The 5,269-nt window shown below is 47.3% G+C and overlaps 1 pseudogene; it reads right to left on the reverse strand.

The window, feature by feature from the left end:
• Positions 1-1,731: 1,731 nt before the first annotated feature.
• LOC136132853 (SWI/SNF-related matrix-associated actin-dependent regulator of chromatin subfamily D member 2 pseudogene) lies at positions 1,732-4,051 on the reverse strand (annotated as a pseudogene).
• Between the last annotated feature and the right edge of the window lie 1,218 nt (positions 4,052-5,269).

Genomic DNA, 5,269 nt, shown 5'->3' on the forward strand with positions numbered 1-5,269 from the left:
GAGAGTGTCAGAGCAGGCTTTTTAAGGCCCTGTGCTATTATGTTGAATGATAAACTGCTTGTAGGTGATTAAGCTGCCTCCACAGGCTTAGGCCCTCACTTCTTTTGCTTTTCAGGTGATGCCATCTATCTTTGTTTTTTTTCCACCAAAGAGAAAGCACACACATGTTGCATTGCTGCAAAGCATCCTAGATACTAGAGAAGTAGGTTGAAGAAAGTGCTTCGTGCTTAATTTCCCTAGTCATGCAGAACTGGATCAAATCTAATGTAACTATGTCGTAAGAAATTGGGCAGCTATAAATAATCTTGGGTTTCAATATCTGATTTGGGGGTGTTATTTTGGTTTTTATCACTAGGATAAAGACAAGCAGAATGGTAATTGTGAGAAGGAAGTGAAACAGGCTAGTATGAGATTCAAATGCTGTTATGACCTCTGCTGCTTTCTCTGTATCACTTGGATTTCTATTGTTCCAGCAGAAAAAATGGGCCAAAACCCATGTTGTTTGTTTGATAAAGGAATGCTTAAACCTGCTCTCTGAGCTCTCCATGTTTACGCTTTTGAAAAGCCACTATTAACATACTTGACATTGAAATAATTTGGCTTGAGTAATATTTGTCTCAGAATAACTTTCATTTAGTTCATATATAAGCACTAGATATTCAAATATTTAATGATTCCAGAAAGAGGCAACTAGAAAACACAAATTGTGGAGCTTCTGATGAACTGAACTCCGTAAGTTGAGTGAACACCTTAAGACCAAGACCTGTTATTTTCTTCAAATGTACTGATAAGGAAAGAGCAACTTTGTAATGGCTCTGTTATTTATTTATTTATTTTTACCACCAATAAACAAAGATTTATTTGGAAATTTCCAAACCTGCCAGAAGTGGCACTTGCCAAGCCCTAGGTCCACTCTCCTTACCAAGCTCCGAAGGGCAACGATAGTCCCCCCCAACCTCTCCCCTGCACCTCCCCCTGCCCACACACACCCATGCCTCAGGCCACACCAGAGAACTAGCGTCCTCCCTCTAGGAGGCATTACCCCTGGGCCCAAGAGCTTGGGTAGCAGCCCTCTGGCCTCTCAGGAGATGATGGAGGCCAGAGCCGCTTGCATAGATTGAGAGAAGAAAATAAGGAAGGAGCCACCAAGTAGGGCTCCCTGAAAAACCCAAGCTTACCCCTGTACAAAAAAAGTGGCTCCCGCATAGAAAAACCTGCTCCACGAATACTGCAAATACGCAAAGGAAAGGAAAAAAAGAACAGCAGCAAGGCTGGGCTGGTAGGAATGGCAAAGAACTTTGGTTTGGAAAGGCTAGGAAGAGGGTGAGCTGTGCCCCTCTTCCTCGCAAAGTTCCCCAGAGCCAGCGCTGACACTTGCCCCAAGGGGGGGGTCAGTAAACAAGCAAAGCCGGGGGCCTTTGGTTCTGAAAGGTCTCCATTATGATGTCAAAGCACAGCCTCCAGGTCCTACTTGGGCCTGCCTGCAGGGGGCAGAGGAGGCCTCTGCTGTGAATCCAGTTAAAGCCAAAGTGTAAGTGGTAAGGCTTTAGGGACCAAGCAACAAGGAATCCTATCACTACACTTATGAAACTAAAGCTGGGGAGCAGAGGGTGAAAGGAGATACCCCTCACCCCCACATCCTACATGTCTGTGTCCCAGAGGGTGGTCCCCTTCCAGGCTGAGGAGAGGGTGGCTCCAGGGCTGGGAAGAAAGGAAGGGATCCCCGAGCAGTTAGGTCAGGCAGATTCCCAGCACCTGTTCCAGTTCCTGCCTTTGCTGCTGCACCTTGGCAATGATGTGCCTCCCCACTGGTTCCTGAGCCCAGGGCTTGTGGTAGAAAGCAGCTTGTCTCTCCTCCTCAGGATTCCCAATCACATCAGTGATAATCTTGAGGTCCCGGCACTGGGAACGGAGCCATTCCTGAAGTCCTGGGGGTCAGTGCTAAAACTGAGTGTGAGATCCCTCTGGGTCTTCCTCAGGTTGATGGACTCAATGGTCTCATGGATTTTGACATCAAGGGAGGCAATCTCCTGCTGATTGGTGGTAGAGGCCAGAAAATTGCTCATCTGGGCCTTGAGTGGGTCATCCACCTCCACATCAATGTCATAACAGCCTGTCTTCTTCCGGTTGTTAGGGTCCAGGCTAATTACATGGTTGACGACAATGGGGTCTGGATGCTGCAGCAACCTGTCTAGCTTCATGGGAATCTCAGAGAAACGCAGTCGGCTACAACTGAAGATCTGGCGGAAGTACCGGTTGCAGCTGACGTACTCCCGCTCGTGGCCGTCCTGCAGCTGGTTGTGTTTGATGTAGAGCCACAGGGCCTGCATGATGGCAGCCCTAGTCTGTGTGTGCACCCCCAGCAGCCTCCCCAGTCGGGGGTCCGACTTGTACTGGGGAGGCTGATGATCCAGCATGAGCAGGCGGGTGCACTTGACATTGAGGTCTCCAGGTGCTTTCACCTGGAGGGCATCTGTCTCCTGGGTGGTGGGCATCCGGTGCCACTCCAGCAGGTGGTTGTCAGGCCCGTACAGTTCCTCCTCAATGACGAGGCTCTTAAAGAATGAAGAAAACTTCCTCTTCTGTTTCCTAAGATCATCCGGCAGTTTTCCCTCTACTCGGAGTTCCCAGGAAGCCACCTTGTCCCCTTGGGGGGTTTCCCCCCGGGGGTCCCTGCGGTTCCTGCACTATCACGTTCTGCCTTGCTGGGACTGAACATATTAGAAATATAGATCCGCAGCTTTCGTTTTTGCGTCAGAGGCTTTTTGATGGCCTCCTGGATCTCCATCCGCTTTCGAGCAATGGTCTGGTCCAGCTTCCACTTGAAAGCCAAGAGATCCATGCACGCCTGAGGCTCTGGGACAAGCTCCCAAATTCGCTGAGGTAGAACTTTATCTGCCACCTTCCTCCTCTTTAACCCCCGGCGCTAGGCAGGCATCGGGGGCTGGTGCTGGGGCACAAGCAGGAGTTTTCGGAATGGGTCCATCATGGTGGGTGGCATGCCAGGTCGAAGTGGAGCAGCTGCGCCAAATGGGGAGCCGGCAAGGGGTCCCACCTGCAAGCCAGCCATGGGCATCCGGCTGCCTGGTGACCTGCGAGGCCTCTGGTACTGCGCCGCAGGGCCCATGGGGCTCTTGGGGAGGAAGGCGGCAGCCCCCCACGCCTCCAGCAGGCCTGGGCCCCCTGAGCACCGCTCCAGGCAACGTGCTGGGTCCCGCTGGCGGAGGCGAAGCTCCCAGGGCGGCCTGGCTCTGTTATTTTGATAATTTTGACCGTCTGAGATAATGGAAATTTTTCATCAGATGCTGTCTGTGATCAATGCTTTCTGAGACCTCTCTTCTCCTAGAAACTTCTCTTTCCTGATTACCTCTTGGCTATGGCTTTTTGATGACCTGGGTTTGGTTTAGATGATCGCTTCTGGAAAAACTGTGTTAGCATCCTTGCGGTGGTGTGGAGCCTCCTGAGGAGGGAGAGGCAGGACAGGATTCTAGTTCAAGTCGTCGCAGTTAGTAGGAAACTGGGGCTTAGAACCAAATAGAATCAGTATCCCCAGTGTTTGAGGAGAGACACCCAGGACAGAACTGGCTTCAGACTCCGGACAAGGCTGAAACAGCTTATGTCAACTGAAGGCACCTTTTCTAAGTTCCAGCCGTCCATGGACATTGGAGAGCACATGTGCGGTTCCCCAGCCTGTTTTAGGCTCTGGGAACAAAAGCTGGCACTGTATTGCATTATACTGGAAACTGACTAGAAGAGGCTTAGGTTTTTATTGTTTTACTTCCAGGAGGAGAGGGGAAAAATTAACTTGCAAATCAGGTGGATGAAAATTGAGAATGAGAAAGATTTGCTTGTTGAAGGTAACCCTGTTTTCTCTCTCTTTTATTAGGTGTTTGTGAAGAGGCAAGTAAGGCTGAAACCCCTTCTGTTCTTCAGGAATTCTTTTAAAAGTATTTTGTTCTTTGTCTTAGATCGAGACTGAAGATGTGACACCATACATTACTGTTATCACCTTCTGCAGCTGAAATACAGACTCCAGAGCTGGATGTGGCATGGTGTAATTTTTCTAATTAGCCCTAGAACTCCACGTTAAAGGCTCAGACTGCGTGTCCTTTGGCATGACATCAGTCCGCCGCTGACTCTGATTGTCAGCAGGAGTCTAATTATTTGGGCCAAAGCATTTTGCCTAGAGTTTATATTTGTATTCAAAGAGAACTTCTGTGTAAGGAAAGAAAGGCTTTTTGTTATTATTGTTCCTCTTCTTTGGAATTAGCACCTATCTAAATTAATCCTCTCTAACTTCTACTCCTTCAGTAGGTATACTTCCTAAACTTGTTTAGTAACCAACAAAAAGGGGAGTGATGGTCTTTTAATTAGCTTTCTAGAGATAGAAAATTCACAGCTATTAAATCCAAGCTGTATCTAATGTGAAGTTTCAACCTAATGAACAGCTGTAAGTATGCTGCCTTCCCACACAGTGGAACTTGATGGAAGCCCTGGTTTTACAACTGCTGGTTATTGATTAAACAACTAGGCTGTTTTGATGCTGGTTGTTTCTGTTGTTGCACTCATCATCTTAGGTTTGGAAGAATTATTGCAGATATTAACGTTATTAGAGTTATTAAAGGTCACTCACTAGTCTGTCCCCTCACCCACCCTATGCTGGTAACATCTTTACAACATCTCCCCCAAGTGGTTGTCTTGATCATGATAGAACCCACCTAAGACAGTGGGGAGAAAGCAGATTCCATAATCCAGCAGTTATAATTTAGAGTTATTCCTTAATATAGTTTATCTAAAACTATAGTGAACTCCAGCTTAGGAGAGGACCTGAATGTATAAATAGATAAGTTGATATAAAATGTGGTGAATGCTTTGATAGAGGCACAGATAAGTTGTTTAGAAACAGCTAACTGCGTGGGAGAACATGCGAAAGAATTTGTCTTGAAGGATAAGTACATGTGCTTATGTACTCGTGGTGTGTGTGTGTGTGTGTGTGTGTGTGTGTGTGTGTGTGTGCTATGTGTGTGTGTCTGTGTGGTGGGGAAGAGTATTTCCAGAGAGAGGATATAGGTGCAAAGATATGGAATTTAGGAAAGGCTGTGTTAAGACATGGTGAGAAATTCGGAATGACTGGATGGAACCTGCAATGGTGAGAGAGATGTCTTGAGGTAGGCTATTTGGAGTTTTGTTGCCCACTCAAAAAGTTTAGATTTTATCCTACAGGAAAAGAAGAGATTTCAAAGGGGTTAAAGCATCGGAGTGGCTTGAT

The sequence above is a fragment of the Phocoena phocoena genome, chromosome 1, assembly GCF_963924675.1.
Source record: "Phocoena phocoena chromosome 1, mPhoPho1.1, whole genome shotgun sequence".
NCBI classification, from domain to species: Eukaryota; Metazoa; Chordata; class Mammalia; order Artiodactyla; family Phocoenidae; genus Phocoena; species Phocoena phocoena.